This window comes from Aulonocara stuartgranti (genome assembly GCF_965226115.1).
Source record: "Aulonocara stuartgranti genome assembly, chromosome: 23".
NCBI classification, from domain to species: Eukaryota; Metazoa; Chordata; class Actinopteri; order Cichliformes; family Cichlidae; genus Aulonocara; species Aulonocara stuartgranti.
Window position 1 is genome coordinate 21534307 of NC_138958.1, and position 16755 is coordinate 21551061.

At 41.0% G+C, this 16755-nt stretch overlaps 2 long non-coding RNA genes across 3 annotated transcripts in view; both read left to right on the top strand.

The window, feature by feature from the left end:
- Nucleotides 1-16755, top strand: part of LOC309700900 — a 447937-nt gene that overhangs the window by 290586 nt on the left and 140596 nt on the right. The window lies entirely within an intron of this gene.
- Nucleotides 9447-11734, top strand: LOC309701291. Its single transcript, XR_014274935.1, has 3 exons — nt 9447-9539; nt 11450-11555; nt 11692-11734. It is a non-coding gene; the product is annotated as an uncharacterized lncRNA (long non-coding RNA).

The window sequence follows — 16755 nt, forward strand, 5'->3', positions numbered from 1 at the left end:
AAACAAATATATACCCATTTCAATTATTTATTTTTACCAGTGACACCAATATAACATCTCCACATTCACAAATATACATTTCTGACATTCAAAAACAAAACAAAAACAAATCAGTGACCAATATAACCACCTTTCTTTGCAAGGACACTCAAAAGCCTGCCATCCATGGATTCTGTCAGTGTTTTGATCTGTTCACCATCAACATTGCGTGCAGCAGCAACCACAGCCTCCCAGACACTGTTCAGAGAGGTGTACTGTTTTCCCTCCTTGTAAATCTCACATTTGATGATGGACCACAGGTTCTCAATGGGGTTCAGATCAGGTGAACAAGGTGGCCATGTCATTAGTTTTTCTTCTTTTATACCCTTTCTTGCCAGCCACGCTGTGGAGTACCTGGACGCGTGTGATGGAGCATTGTCCTGCATGAAAATCATGTTTTTCTTGAAGGATGCAGACTTCTTCCTGTACCACTGCTTGAAGAAGGTGTCTTCCAGAAACTGGCAGTAGGACTGGGAGTTGAGCTTGACTCCATCCTCAACCCGAAAAGGCCCCACAAGCTCATCTTTGATGATACCAGCCCAAACCAGTACTCCACCTCCACCTTGCTGGCATCTGAGTCGGACTGGAGCTCTCTGCCCTTTACCAATCCAGCCACGGGCCCATCCATCTGGCCCATCAAGACTCACTCTCATTTCATCAGTCCATAAAACCTTAGAAAAACCAGTCTTGAGATATTTCTTGGCCCAGTCTTGACGTTTCAGCTTGTGTGTCTTGTTCAGTGGTGGTCGTCTTTCAGCCTTTCTTACCTTGGCCATGTCTCTGAGTATTGCACACCTTGTGCTTTTGGGCACTCCAGTGATGTTGCAGCTCTGAAATATGGCCAAACTGGTGGCAAGTGGCATCTTGGCAGCTGCACGCTTGACTTTTCTCAGTTCATGGGCAGTTATTTTGCGCCTTGGTTTTTCCACACGCTTCTTGCGACCCTGTTGACTATTTTGAATGAAACGCTTGATTGGTCGATGATCACGCTTCAGAAGCTTTGCAATTTTGAGACTGCTGCATCCCTCTGCAAGATATCTCACTATTTTTTACTTTTCTCAGCCTGTCAAGTCCTTTTGACCCATTTTGCCAAAGAGAAGGAAGTTGCCTAATAATTATGCACACCTGATATAGGGTGTTGATGTCATTAGACCACACCCCTTCTCATTACAGAGATGCACATCACCTAATATGCTTAATTGGTAGTAGGCTTTCGAGCCTATACAGCTTGGAGTAAGACAACATGCATGAAGAGGATGATGTGGACAAAATACTCATTTGCCTAATAATTCTGCACTCCCTGTATATTACTGAATATCATCTGCATAGCAGTGATACGAAATGTCCTTAAAAGTGCTCAATAAGTGTTGAAGAGGAAGTAAATACAGTAAGAACAATAAAGGCCCCAAAACTGAACCTTGTGGCACACCATAGGCAAGAAAAGTAGAAGAGGAACTCTACTTAGAGGTAGCCACAGAAAAGGATCGTTCATGCAAATAGCATTCAAACCAGTCCAAAGCAGCCCCTGATATACCCACCCAGTGTCTCAGCCTATCTAGCAGATTATGATGGTCCACAGTATCAAAGGCGGAGGTCAGGTCCAACATCAACAGAACAGAGCATTCTTCTGCATCACATCTCATCAAAATGTCGTTGGAGACTCTAAGAAGTGTAGTTTCAGTAGAGTGAGCTCTACGAAAGCCAGATTGGAATTTATCCAGAATGCTGTATTCATCTATCCATCCATCCATCCATCCATCTTCATCCGCAGCCTAAGCAAAGAGGCCCAGACCTCCCTCTCCCCAGCCACCTCCTCCAGCTTATCCGGGGGAATACCAAGGCGTTCCCAGGCCAGCCGAGAGATATAATCTCTCCAGCGTGTCCTGGGTCTGCCCCGGGGCCTCCTCCCGGTGGGACATGCCTGGAACACCTCACCCAGGAGGTGTATTTATCTAGAACAGCTATAAGCTGCTTAGCCACAACCTTTTCTAAAATCTTCGAAATGAACGGTAATTTTGAAATCGGTCTGTAGCTACTAAGAAGAGAAGCATCAAGCTTAGGTTCTTTTTTTAACAGTGGGTGAATAACAGCATTCTTACAATAAACAGGGACCTGACCAGAAACCAGTGAGGTATTGATAATTGTGAGCACACAGGGACCAACAGACTGAAAGACATTTTTTAAACAAAGATCCAGGTAAAATATCAAGAGAGCAGGAGGATGCTTTCATTGAATTAACTAACTTGACCAGCTCAGGTAAGGACACAGGTAAAAATCTTTCTAAAATTACAGGCCTAGCTTGAGTTGGAGTAGACAAGAGAGACACAGAAGGAGAGATTTTGTTCCTCATGTTACTGACTTTTTCAAGTAAGAAAGAAATTTTTCACAATCTTCATTTGATGAAATTTGTAGGTTGGTTTATCTGTAAGTTGATCAGTTTACGCGTCTATTACAATAGTTGGGCAGTTTGTTTGGTTTAATTTTGGTTTTCAGGTTAATTTGTTGTTTGGTTGGTGGGTTTGTTAGCTTACTGATTGGTTGTTTTCTTAGTTGATTAAATTGATTTCATGGTTTGATTTATTGTTTGTTGATATTTTTTTTTATTGTTTTGTCTTTGGTATGTCAGTTGGTTTTTCTAGGTTTATTTTTCATTGGCTTGTTGGCCGATTCATTCATTTAAACTAACTTTTCTTAGTTTCCTCAAATCCTGAAAATCCTGCACAGGAAATTCTTTTAGCATGCACCACCAGTGACACCACCCACCATCATAAGAATGTGAGAGTCCCCGCATTCTGTGCGGTCAGACACTGAGTCAAAGTGATGATATTGTAAATGACTACCAGCTCCATCACAGTGGTGACACTCATTCCAGCAGACTCGCTCTGATGTGAAGGAGACTGTTCTTCTGCTCTGACCTCCACCGCCCCTCTTCTTGTCTTTTTCCTTGCGATGACACCACATCACATCTCCACAGCTCTGCATTATTTCGTTATTATTACTCATGTGACAGTCTAACAAGGCCGACTCTCTCCTCCTGCGCCTGGTGTCAGAGCAGATGATGGATAGTGCTCTGCACTCACCGATGCCTCATTCATTTCTATTAGACTAATATGTAAATTCCATCCAGATTTCAGTCTCTGCCTGCTGAGGCTGGAAGACAATATTAATTTACGAATCAATTTCAGAAGCTTGTGGTCAAACTGGCAGCTGAGGAGGATGTCTGTCTCCATTTGTATCTGCCCACAGATGATCAGACGTCAGTAAGGAGTCAGCCACAAGCAGACACTCAGTAAAGTAAACGCCAAAAAAAAAGAACAAGCCTAGAAATGACCTACAGAGAGACTTTTTCTACAGAAACTGCTTGCAGTTCACATAAAGGACAATAATTAGATACGGCTAATCCTTTACACTTGCTTCAAAATAGAAAAAACCCAAATTTTAATTTACTGTTTGCAAATATAATACTAAGTTGTTGTTGTTTTGTTAGTTTTTACAAACAGACAACACTATTTTGTCTAACATATGCTAATCAATCAGTTAAGAGTTTACAACAATCCATCTTCTGTTCATGGTGACTTCTTCAATGAAAACTGCCACGTTTAAGCTACACCTCCATAGGGCCCTTTATATTCTGAACTCTCCTGAGTGCCCTCTAAGAAACTGTGGAGCTTTTTCTGTTTTCCCAGAACCTCAAATATTACAGTTTTCTCAAAGCCAATTTCTTGTCACATTTATGCACAAGGAGTTCTTCAGTGATGGAGATTTGTTTCATTAATAAAACCCTAATTAATAAGTAACTAATTACTAATTAATAAGACTTTAGTAGTTAATAAGACCAATAACTAATCCTAAAATTGTCTCTAATACCACAACCGTCATCAGCATTTCAACATGCAGTGTTAATAACAAGTTTCCATCAGAGGGCAGGACATAATGACATTTTATCAGATGTCTCCTGTGTTTGCCCATTACATACAGGTTGCACTTCACCATAACGTGCTGATGCCAGTTACAGATAATGTTCACATTCTGGAGACCTACAAGTTTAAGGAGGCTTGAGAAGTGACTGTGGCCCAAGTAAGCAAGTAACTAGCAAGAAGATGGTAGTTTGCCTCCAGTTTGGACCTTTGTGTTTCTATTCCATAATTCTTCTCGCTTTCTTTACCCACAAAACCAACAAACCTGCAAACTACTGAGTTATTTACCTCTCAACTCTCAGTTGTTCAGTGCTTAATTGAACAAATAACGTGTTGAGAGATTTCATTATGTCAAAGCTGTCTCTCAGCTTTAATGCATGAGGGTCTTAATGTGTTAACATTTATGAATTTGTGTTGCAGATCTTGTAATAAATCAAGATCACAGACTCCCGGATGATAAGCCTGCAACTTAAAGATCTGCATTAAAATGTAAGGGGTTCATTCTCTGGTGAAAATGATATCTACCTTTTGTTTTGTTGCTACTTGGACCATATTTGTTGTTGTCAGTGTTGGGAAGGTTAGAGCGTCATCCTGTAACCATGGGCCTGTGCTTCGTACGTCGCTTACTACATCCAAGATCAAATGAAACATCCAAGACCAAACCATCGCGCTAACCGTGAGCGCGCTAATCCGGTTCCCCGAACACACCTGCTGTTGGCGATTAGTACAGCTGGATGAAGTAATGTGCGATCACTGGGTGCCGTAAAAGGGGATACGCATCGATAGCAGAAACAGTGATCGGCAACCCTCTGATTGGTCGGCGAAAATGTCGAAGGAGCGCGCTCGGCTCGGTATTTTTCGGCAGCAGAGCAAGAACTCCTGAGTGAGGGATTTCAGGAGTTTCAGAGTTAAATCAGAACGCAAGGGAACACTGCAAAGGCTGCAAAAGCAAGGAGAGAGGGCTGGCAGAAAGTTGCTGACAAATTAAACTCGTAAGTAATTTAATAATAATAATAATAATATATTGGATTTATATAGCGCTTTTCAAGGCACCCAAAGCGCTTTACAATGCCACTATTCAGTCACTCTCACATTCACACACTGGTGGAGGCAGCTACGGTTGTAGCCACAGCTGCCCTGGGGCAGACTGATAGAAGCGAGGCTGCCATATCGCGCCATCGGCCCCTCTGGCCAACACCAGTAGGCGGTAGGGTAGATTTATTATATTACACTATATTATCCAATATTATATTACATTATATTATATTGTTATATTATATCCTCTTTCACATTAGAGCCACAACAGGACCCACTAGAACATGGGAACAAGTAAAAGTGAAATATAAGAATATTCTACAGAATGGTAATATTTATCACTTATATTGCTTTTCGTCTCTTGGAAAGAGACCCTGAAATAATCTGTTTGTTTGTTCATAACAGCAACCAAGAAAAGGGCAGAGCAAAAAAAGACAGGTGGTGGTCCTGCACCCCCTCGTCAACAAGTTGGTTAAGTGAATAATACCCTCACGGGAAAATCGATATCTCTCAATGAGCACACTGTCGCGCTGAGCTAAAGGATCCTGTCTATCCCGCAATATACGCTGAATTCTGAGGACTCTCCTTATCAATCTTGCACCTTCCTCAATGGGTGGCTCGCGTAAACGGACAGGACATGGCTGCGACAGGCTTCCCAAATCCACCTTGGCTTTTATAGCCGTGGTCTCTCATCTTGATTACACGAAGTAATTTACAATTACTACTCTGAAATATGAATTACATCTGTAATAATCACATACATGTAATAGAATGTTAATAGTACATTTCCCTTTTTTAGGAAATGACCTGTATGTATCTGTGTGACATCAATAAAAGGATCAGGTGCTGCATTATCTTTAGTTACATTGATGTTATTTATTTATGGTGAAACAGTGGTGGAATATCGCTGTTGCTTTCGTATAAATGAAGCGGACATACCTGCGTGGCCGCGATCTAATCCTGTTTACATAAAGTGAACCTGCTCCCGAGCAGGTTTACGCTTACGGCTCTGTTGCTATGACAGCAAGTCCCGGATGAGCTTCGGGGAACCGACTGATCCAGGATCACGCGAAATCGTCAACAATCAAATCCAGCTAACTTACTTAGCGAGGTACGAAGAACAGGCCCCATGGCAAAACAAAACCCAAACAGTCCTGACCTGCAACAATATGAAACAGGAAAATACCACCGTGTAATCCATTTATTTCAACAAAGTAACTGTATTCTAAATACCACCTTTTTAAACGGTAACTGTAACGGAATGCAGTTAGTCATATTTTGTATTTTAAATATGTAATGGCGGTACATGTATTCCGTTACTCCCCAACACTGGTTGTTGTCAAAATATCCATCTCTGGGCCAATGACTGGGAAGATTGATGATGCTAACAACTATGATAACAAAAAATTACTTTATAATTGCATCAAGCTATTTACTTAGGCATCACCATTAGCAATTAACAGAACAATGGAATAATACATTTGCCTTACAATGTTTCATTTTTATTTGTCCTAAATTAAAGACTATTAAATAAAGATCACTTTGTTTTTAAATCTTGATTTTAAATACATTAAATTTTATTAGATGCTGGAAACTGGATCAAATCAAGTAGCTGTTGTAAGTCAAATTCTAAGTAAATATGAAAAAAAAATCCAATCGGACTTTTGGATGGGGAATGAGCAATGTAAGTTCTGCCAGGTTGACTGGGTTTATGAAAAGACAGGATAAGCACAGATGTATCCAGAGCAGCAGAGGCTCTCTCTGGTATCCCCACAAAGCTTCACCATTCTTATGACTGTGAAGCCAGTAAACCAACCCTAGGCGATTAAGATTCAAGAGATGACCTTCCAGCCTCAGACCTGAACGTGTTGAGATTTGAAGCACCTTGCAGTTCCTGAAATGTCTTAGCATGGGTGGCCCCTGTGGGACAAATGTATTATTAAGGCGCGGCTCCTCATTTCAATAGGGCCAACTCCCTGCCGAGAGCGAGCACAGGGGCCCCCCGTGTCATCGCCTGCTTAATATTAACTAAGGCCGCGTGAATAATCCTCAGAAACTGAGGTCAGTGCCACGATAAAGTCTGAAAGGACAAAAACACCGGTATGGTCCTTTAACGAGCCCTGTCTTAAAACTTTTATAGAGAAAGTGAAAGAATCTGCAGAACCAAACCAGCTCTGTGAGGTTTCAGACACTTTTCTGGGTTTTCCTGAATGAAGTCACACGCTGACCTGCTGGAGCGCAGCGCTGTCTGGGAATGTTGCTGAGGTGTTTCTAAAGTAAAAGCCCCTTGAGCTTTTTTTCTAAACTGCAAGCATTGAAACCCAACAGGAAAATTATAGTTGGTAATTTATGCAGCATTCCGGAGCTTGTTTTATTCCTTGGACTTCTTTCCAAGATAAAAGGTCAAATGTAAGAAATGGGATTTTGCTTCCAACAGTTCTAGACTTGAAAAGTCTCAGTGGCCCAACATGATTTTTGGTGATATCACAAAAATCACCTATTTGATATCTTTAACTTGAATTAAATCTGGAAACAGAGCTTAAAGCAAGCAAAGAGATTAAAAAGAAACCCTGGTTATTACAAAAAGAGGCCAAAGTACTCTCAAATTAATTTGTCAAAAATAAAAACATTGTACTGTCATTACAAACTGCCTTTATGGTCCAATAAAACAACTCTGGGTCGATGGACACCCTGATATTACTGTGAATGACTTCTTTTGAGTGTTGTGTGGAGTGTCCAAACTGCAAAGTCTGAGGCAGGCAGAGCTGAACTTAGTAGATAGTTTGCAATAGTAAAAAAAAAAGGTCAAACATAAGGCCAAAAAGGGGGAACAGTGAAAACTGTGAAAAGTAAATTCTCTGCAGCCAAGAGAAAATCCACATTGACAATTAGAAACAATAGACCACTAGACACTCTAACAAAGGACCACAGGTGACAGCACCTGTTTAGAAGGGCAATAAGGGAAAGTGGAGACAGTTGAGGAGAATGGCACAAAGCTGAACTAGATCACAGAAGACAAGAATAGGGAAGCAAAACTAAAAGCAAAGCACAAGGAACTCTCAAAATAAGGCAGGAAGGGAGATAACTAAATGGGGACATTTAACACAGGAGACTTGGCACAGGAGGGCAGAACACTTAGGGAAGAACTAAACTCTTAAACAACTGTACACTAAGAGGACAAATATACACAAAACAACCTAAACACTAAGAAAACCACAAATCACATAAAATATTTAAGTAAACAAAATTTGAAGTCCAAAAATACTCAAAAAAGGCTGAGCAAACTGACCCAGGGTCATGATCCCAGCTGTTTTATGGCGAGAAGCAGGGTACTCCCTAACACACTGAAACAACCGTTTGCACTCACAGTCATACCCGCATTCACACCTATGGGCAATTTAAGGTTTCCAAATAACCTATCCCCACTAACTCCATTTAAATATTGCAACTGTGAGCTTTAAAATACTAGAATCAGGTAAGGAGAAGCAGAAGTCTTCGTGTTTTTACTCCACACCTCCCTTCCTTCTGGCTCTAAAACACAATCGTAGCGGCATTATTCAACACTGTCATCGGAATGAGAGCTGATAAAAGTCAGGTAGGAACTGCTAACTTTTTAAATATTCAAACTTCAGAGCAGAATCACTTGAAGATGTTTATCAAACTTCCAGATTTCTTTATACACGGACTGAACACCTGTAAAATCATCGGTACTGTCTGGCACTCAGGTTGGTATTGCATATGGCTGCAGTGATGAGGTTACAACAAACCATGACCATTGTTAGTTTTTTTTAATCTCCCACGTCAGAGGTCAAAAGATGCTACAGTTAAAAGATTTCCTTTACTGCTAACTAACAAAGAGCGGGCCAATCATCGACGAGGCCTTCGGTGTCATGAACTAATACAGTATGCATATTCATGATATGTTTCTATGCAAAATAACATCTGTTTTCCAACAACGTGCCATCTGTCTGAGGCGCTCTGTGATATTAACGGCTCATCCCGACACCGAGAGCTTTCACACAAACAATTGTGGTGGTCATTATCTGGGCTACCTCATGCAGGCAGAGTCTCCACTGTCATTTACATGTAATGACACACACACACACACACGCACACATACAAACACACACCACTGTAAGGACATCTGGCAGGAAGTTGGTGTTTCTGTACAGGGACGTGCAGAGGGGGGGGCTAGAGGGGCTTGAGCACCCGCCCCTTTCCTGATGAGTGCCCAAAGTGCCCTTATGTTGAGGCAACTTTTAAATTTTTTTTATTTATTTATTTATTTTTTTATGTGTGTGTGCGTGCGGAGTCCTGTCTGTGCCCCTCAACAATAATATTTAACTAGTAATCACAGTTTTGCTAAATGAAAGGATCTGGCTTGCATCAGTCACATGATCACATTTAACCAATGATCGCCCTCGACGGCAGAACGCGCTGGTTACGAGCCGGGAATGAGCTCACAAAGAGCACGCGCATTTTTTGCGGTCCGGAGCTGTAGGAGAAACACAAGTTAATTCAGAGACACAGACTGATGCGACAAAACCAGTAAGTAGGTGTACAGCGTACACTGTAGTGTGTAGCACACAGGAGTATTGGCTTATTATGTACACGTTGGTAAGCTGTCTTGTGGCAATTCGACGAACTGAAACAAACGAGCGTACTGTGTGCGCAACAGCGTGACAAACATTACCTGTCCTTTTATTAACTGCACAAGTAGTGCTGGTCATAGCTGCTGGCTACCTGTGTAAGGCTGTCATGGGTCTGTAGCTCTGTCACCGTTTTAGGGAACATATTTAGTTTTAAAGTTTCTGGGCATTTCCTGCCTTTCTGGAGGGATTATATTTCACTAAAAAACGATCTAATATGCATGTCCACATAATAATTATTATAATTATAATATATTAAAAAACACACGCTGTATTTTAAAGAACATACATTAAGAAGCAGATTATATTAGATTTATATTTTAAATAAGACAAAAGTTGGATTTTACAGCAGTAAAATTATTGTATCTCTACAGTTTAAAATGTAATAAGCTTTGCCCTGCACAGAGTGGATAGTGAAACAAATGGAATCATCATAAATACATTATTTCATATTTATTACTTCCCCCTCCTCATTGCTTTATTATTGTAGCTCTAGTAATAAATAATAATGTAAGGATGCCCATAGTATATACAGTATTCTGAAGAAGGTCTAAAATGTCACTGTGTGTGCATGTGTGTGTTTTATTTAGCTGGATTTAAAAAAATATTACTCATGATATAACCTTGTCCAGACATGGCTGGTAAGGACATGAGGAGGAAACAGTAGGAGCTGTGTGAGGCTACTAAAGGCAGTGCTATAACATTTTTCTGTCATCATTTTATTATAGATTAAGTGCAAGAGTTGTTAGGTGTGGATAATTAGATTATAGTTTATTGCAATAACAAGTTGTGCCTTGTTCTCAGATAGACAGCAAGTGGAGAGTGATATATGAAATGATGGGAAGGAAGGAAGAAGAGAAGCAAAGAGTGATTCACAGGCAGAGCCGAGTTTATGTCACAGTTTTTCGTTGCCTTATGGTTCCAAGCGCTGTCACCAATCTTTGCATTTTGTTATTATCTCATGACACTTGTTTAATCAGCTACCATCTCTCCTGTGGACTTTTTAATGTCTACAGTCTCAGATCAACACAGCCCTGCCCTTCCCATATTAGATTCTTGATGAATGTGTGTTGTTGTTATTCAGCCTGGTTCAATGTGCCCCTTTTTAACTTTGAGCACCCGCCCCTTTAAACCTCTCTGCACGTCCCTGTTTCTGTACAGGTTAGGGTTTTGTTCAAGGACGCTTTGCAACAGGAAGTCGGTTTTACTTGTCAATCATTATCGATCATCACACCTTTTTAGAGAAAACTTGCAAAACTTCCAGAATCATCAGCTGGTATGAGATTTGTCTCTGATATACTGTAACTAAAAAGGAAATTAGTCATGAATAACACTCCAGGTATTTACATTTACTTTAAACACAAAGGTTTGAAGTAACCAGAGAGCCCCAGATAAGGGTTGAGCGCCTTCTTTGCATTGGGAATTGGGAATGAGTTGATGCCTCAAGTGGATGACTTTAAGGATCCCAGGTTCTTGAGACAAATGGGGAAATGTACTAACACGCTGTGCCAGTATAAACTGGGTTTGGCTTGAAAACCGTACTGGTGTGTAGTGTAGTGATTGCTTGTAAGAGGTGGGAATGCTTGTGAGTGACGCTTTTGAGTCCTTATATGTCTTATATGCATTCCAGGGAGTTCATTTTTCAAGGAGCAGTAAAGGGTGGGAAGTGCTGGGTGACAGACGCAGAATATGCTGGAGAGATGAAGTATCTCAGCTTTTTTGGAATTGCTGATATAAATAATGAATAGAAAGCCAGTAAACGCTAAATATTATATTTTATAATGAGAGATAATGTTTTTTATTTTCCAGAGGACAAATTTTGACATTTTTCAGCCTCTCATTTCACACCATTAATCACTGTGAATGAAATCTACGACGATCTGATGTATTGCCATAACATGAGACGCAAAGTAAAGTAAGTAAAATATACAAAAATAAGAAATGTTCCTTATTAAATACTTGTAACAAACTAATTGTCAGGTTTAAAAATTTACATTTTGTTGTGTAAAGTTGCTCAACTTTTCTGTGAATGGATGGCTCAAACTCTCCAGGAAGTGGTGGATGGCAGAGGCAGCTGAGGGAGGTCAGCGCCGCCACCTCACAGACAGCAGGGCCCTGCAGGTCTTGGCTCTCTGGAGGTTTGAGGATGGAGGTCCTCATTAAAACCTCCTATCACTGTGCCCTCTCCCCCTCCTCCTCACCCAGTCCACCCACTCTGAGGATTCGCAGCACTAAACGTATGCTGGGCCCATCCAGGTGTCATCCAGCAGGTGTGTGCTGACAGCTGGAGTATCCTGATGAGAACACACAGAAAGACTGAAAAGCTCAGTGCTCGCTAGAAAGTCTCAAAAGTCCTAAAGGTTATTTAACATTCGCCTAATATCAACATGTTTCCCACTTTAGTCAGGTTTGAAGAAACTTTATAAACACTTTATAAACAGGGCCCATGACTAAAAGTGTTATTCCCCTGTAATTAAATTGAATTTCATGAAATTTATTTGAAATTACAAAGTAATTATATTTACTTACAAATACTTAATGGCAACGAAACTAGAATAAAGGGACAAGTCAGGTTTTTACAGGGAAGAAACAATATTCCCCTATCTTACATCATAAGCATGCTGTACTTTAAAAGACATGGGCCATATTATGGAGTGGCTTAAGCTAATTATTTCTTTGTTTCCTAAATAGTTGAAAGGTGGGCTGAAAGAAACGGACAGTGGCGTTCAACCAGGAATGAGAGAACTGCAAGAAAATCAGCAAATATCTAAAATACAGCATGAAAAGCACAGACGGTGGCTTCAGTGGACAATCAGTTTCACTTCAGCTCTTCGCTCTTCTCCACAGCTGATGATCCAACAACAACAGCATAAACAAGAATGGTCCACAGACCAGTTGCACCACTTGTTTTGCATGCCTCCTCTATCAGCAGCAGACACTGTCTGCAGGTAGACGCACTGCCAGTGAACAACCACTGCTGAATCATAATTTCGGCTTAACACTGAGAAATATCCCAGTTCGAGACTGGAAGGAGGCACAGATCCTGGTAGGGCTACTGCAGGAAGAGCACATGGCAGTAAAATCTTTCAGATCAAATATTTGGATCCATGTCCTGTTGTGGATGGTTGTAAATAAGGGAGCAGCTGAAAGAAGCTTACGGAGGTTACTCTCATGTCCACCTGAGTTTGACTCCAAAGTTAAAATGTGCAGCTTTAAAGCAGTAATAAAGACATCTAGACCTGGACACAAAAAACTGTTTTGGTCTCTAATGCAAATTTCCTCCTTCACAACAACTGTACGGAGGGTGAAGTGCAACTTTTGGCACTTCCTGGCAGTTCTGGAGGCCAACTGAGCCACTCCCAAACTGCATATTTTGGTTGCTTGCTCATTGTAGCCGGTCATATTTTCTCACAGAAAGGCCGAACTTACCTGTAGGTCAGAGGTGTGCAAGGAAGCGACTCTCAGGTCAGACGAGTGGAGAGAATAGAAAATTGTGAATCTGTCCTAAAAACCAGCTTTAGCTCAAAGCAGCTCTCATGCCCACTAAAGTTTGCCTCGTTCACTTTTGTTGTGCCTCTCAGCTGTCCCCTTGTCATATGACATGCATGTCATCACGACATGATGGCACGCTGAGGATCCGTATGGGGGGTGCCAAGGGCAGAGGGAGCTTTTGAAGGTGGACTCTCTAACAAGCTGGAGCTGGGCTTCTGTCAAACATCCCAACCCCATCACCACCACCACCTCTCTGCATCCCTGCAGCCGGCATTAATGCAAATTATAGTCTGATAATTTAATAACTCTGCCGGCTTGATCTGTCCTTTTTATTACAATTATCATCAGGCAGGGGGTTGCGTTCCATCATCAGAAAATAAACATCATCGATCATCCTTGTAATGATTAGACGCTGACAGGCCGAGCTACGCTTTGCATAAATGGGCTTTAATGTGGAGCTGGAAGAAGAGGAAGAGGTCGTTTTCAGATGTTCTCCGCTAACTTTGGCCTCGCGTCGGGGATATTAACCGCGCTGATAGTCACAGCAAGCCTCCCTTTTATGCGAGGAGAGCCGTTTCTTAAAGGATTACGTCAGGGGAGGCCGACTCCAGCTCAAATCTCCGAGCCAAGACATGCAGTCGGGGCCTGTTAAGTCTTTCCAGAAAAAGGCTGGAAGGTGCCAGAGCCATACACAGAGCTGGCACCTCAGCATCAGGGCCTCCCTGTTAATTGCAGTGGAAAATGATGCTGCATTTCCCGCCTGTTGAAGCAGCTTGTAAAGAAAACAAGGCCCCTACCCCCTCCATCCGAGGAGAAAAGCTTGATTTATAAACTCGGAGTCTTAAATACAAGAAAGAATAATCAGGCTTTGGAGGGTTCTTGGCACCAAGTGAGCTCATTTTCACCACGGGGAGAAAAACATTAACCAACTTAAATCACCGTTGCATCAGGTGCTGAATGTTTTATGCCGCCTGTGTTCTCTTTGTGTGCTCTTCTTGGCAAAGCCCCGCAGCGTGAAAATAATAAAGAATAAGCCTTTCTGAACAAGGTGTATCACGTTGCTCCTGCTCTGATTACTCTTCTGACAGGTTTGAGGAGAAATCAGGTATTTATGATTTGTGGTTAAAATTTACACGCGCTTCGTTTCTCCGTTTTCACGGGCTATGAAATAATAGCTCCCTGCCAAAGCCTCGTCTTTGCCAGCGATGAAGGAGGAGGAGGAGGAAGAGGTGGGGGTAAAAATTGAGACACAAACACTCGGTGAGCAGCCGGCCTAAACACACAGAGCTGCTTTGTTCTCTGCCTTTTGCTATTTTGGCTTTGAAACGGCAAGAAAGGATGAACTCCCCTCTAGGATAACATGTTTTTTTTTTACTGCCTGACCACAACGGGATAACATCCTCCCAAAAAAAAAAATCCCCCCCAAAAAACAGCACCTTTCATGTGAAGACTCAGAGAAGAAATTTTCAAAACACACTCCACCGTTACACTGTCGACCAGATCTAAAGTGGCTGCGCCTCAGGTCGGGGACTCCTGAGTAAGGGTATCGTGGTGTCGCGGGGGCTCGAGGGTCATGAAACATTCGTGTTGGCAGGATCTCATCTCCCCATGTGGGGCTTTAATTGTCTCTGGAGCGCAAGACAATATTTAAAAGTTTTAAAACCTTCAGCAAGCACAAAATCAGAGGTCACTGTGCTAATGCAAGTGAAACAAACAAACTTTATTTAGAGCTGCAGCTTGTTAGTTTGAGCAGATTTAACAGTTTTTGTTTAAATTTCTGTTTTTCTACAGATTGCATATCAAATATGGCTGCAGCCACCATGCTGTCACCCCTTCATTTTGGTCTCACCTTTTCAAAGTTATGACAGTAGTGTTTTGCATACCACTATTTGTTTAAGCCAAAAGTTATCACATTTGGATGACAGGAGATGTTATCAGCTAATGCTAGCTATCTTAGTTGTGCAAACTGCTAAATAACAGCCATAAAGTTATATTATAAAATTGCACCACAACTAGTGCAGAGATTTCTTGCCTGCAATTAACCACACAGCAATCATATTAGGCTGATACTGTCGGTAAAGATGCTTCAAAAGGCAGCAACACCACAAACTCAGTCTAGAGGTTCACTTCAGAGCCCCCCAGCTAGCTGAGGTGAAGCCTAGTAGACTGCTAGCATCTACACCTGCCTGTGGGGTGTAAGAAGCATGCCTGTCAGTGAAAGAAATCAAGCCAGTAATAATGCAAACTTTAAGGCTTCAAAAGGTTTAAACAGGTGAGTTGTAAATAAATTTCCCTCCTGTTAGATTTGGTTTGTGAAAATTAAAAGTGTGTATTCCTCAACCAAAAACCTTGACACTTTGGCTGTTTGCATATTCTTGTGGTTGTGAGTGGAAGTGACAAATTTGTCTTCAAACAATATCCTTCTACTTTCCAAACTGTAGATAAACTGTGCAAAGTGTCACTTTCTGAAGCGTGCTGAGACACAACTTGTGCTTTTAAGGTGAACCTTCTCCATTTCTGGTTTGTGCAGCACTACGTAAGTTTTACTATCAAAAACCTGCAGGCAACCATTGAAGTCTGCTATAGCAACCAAAGCAATTACTGGAGCTTTTTGATGCAGCACCAAACACGATTTCACCCAGTGAGAGCTAGAAACATCCAGAAAATTCTTGCCAACCAGTTGGAGAATACACTTGGTTGTATCATGTCCAGTGTTGGATGTAACGCGTTACTGTAATTAAATTACTTTTCCACTGAAAAAGTAGAGTAGCTAATTAGTGTTCATTTTTAGGTATTTTAATTACAGTTACTTACAAAGTACTTGCGTTACATTGTAAAATAATTAAATTCGCTGAATATCATTATTTAATTTCAATAATTAGAAAGCATCTGAAGGTGAGCTTAAAAAAAATGATTGCAGGCTACATTGTGGAAGAGATGCTACTGCTGCGTACTGTAGAGTCTCCATCTTTAAAAAAAATGTATTTATTATTTAAAGAATTTAATTTCTATTGTTTGCCCACTTTATAGGTTTATAGGGATTTTAAGAAGCATTTAGTTAAATTACTTATTTAGTAATTAAGTTATTTTTCTGACACAGTAATTAGATAAGTATTTTAAATACAATATTGACTAAGTAATTAGTAATTAATTACTTTTTTAAAGTAACTTACCCAACACTGATCATGTCCAATATGGCGGACAACTCTTGAGCAATGTGTTCATAACGTAACATGAGAAACCTCAATAGAGAAAAGAGCTGTTTGTGTACCAGGCCGTAAACCTGTTTGCTTCGGCTGTAAAGCTAGACAGTTGTACATGGAGTCTATGGGCACTGACTGATTTTTGGAGCCATCCGACATAGAGGAAGTGTAGAGTTGGCTGTTTTTTTATTTTATTTTGCAGGTCTTGATGTTTCTGTTTCCTACACATTTATACCAAAAAGCTTGCATCATCTCAAATTGCTGGGCATAAGGTTTGAACCACTATCACTGGTTGTGGGAGGGGCAAAAATTCTCCAGTAAACATTTGGTCTGCTAGGACTTTCGTTCTCACTGAAAAGTCGTGCACCATAATCCATGCCCATCAATCCTGTCAAAAGAGGGTATAATTTTTTAATCTAT